General features: G+C 14.2%; 1 protein-coding gene across 1 annotated transcript in view; it reads right to left on the reverse strand.

Annotated features, from left to right (window-relative positions):
* LOC102671469 (phospholipase B1, membrane-associated-like) overlaps positions 1-487 on the reverse strand; it is a 20,015-nt gene that overhangs the window by 1,881 nt on the left and 17,647 nt on the right. The gene's annotated exons all lie outside the window — the stretch shown is intronic.

Raw genomic sequence — 487 nt, forward strand, 5'->3', positions numbered from 1 at the left:
GTTAAATCTGATATGAAATAAATATAAAAAAAGTAAGTTTTCTATGTTATCAAGAAACATTGAAAAAAACAAATTTTAATTTAGTATAATTTAATTTCAAATAGAATTAATAATTTAAATAATTAATTATAAAAATAATTATTCATTGAAGTCACAAAATTTATATTAATGTTTAAAATATAGAAATTATTTCTAGTTATATTTTTGTATTATAATAATAATTATAATATTTTTTTTTTTTTGGCTTTTTGTATTTTGTCAAATATTTCTTTCCATTTATTATTCTTTATTCTTTATTCTTTTTCATTATGCTTTTTAAATATTTCTGGATTTTATATCATGGTATTTTATGTTTCAAAAACTACAATTATTTAATGATTATTTAATGATTGAATTTCGAATTGCAAGTGAAAATTTTTTATTATAAAATAATATTTTATTATATCATTTTCTATAAACAACAAACATACTTTAAAAATATTTGGCA

Source organism: Apis dorsata, unplaced genomic scaffold (assembly GCF_000469605.1).
Source record: "Apis dorsata unplaced genomic scaffold, Apis dorsata 1.3 scaffold_47, whole genome shotgun sequence".
In the NCBI taxonomy this organism is placed as follows: Eukaryota; Metazoa; Arthropoda; class Insecta; order Hymenoptera; family Apidae; genus Apis; species Apis dorsata.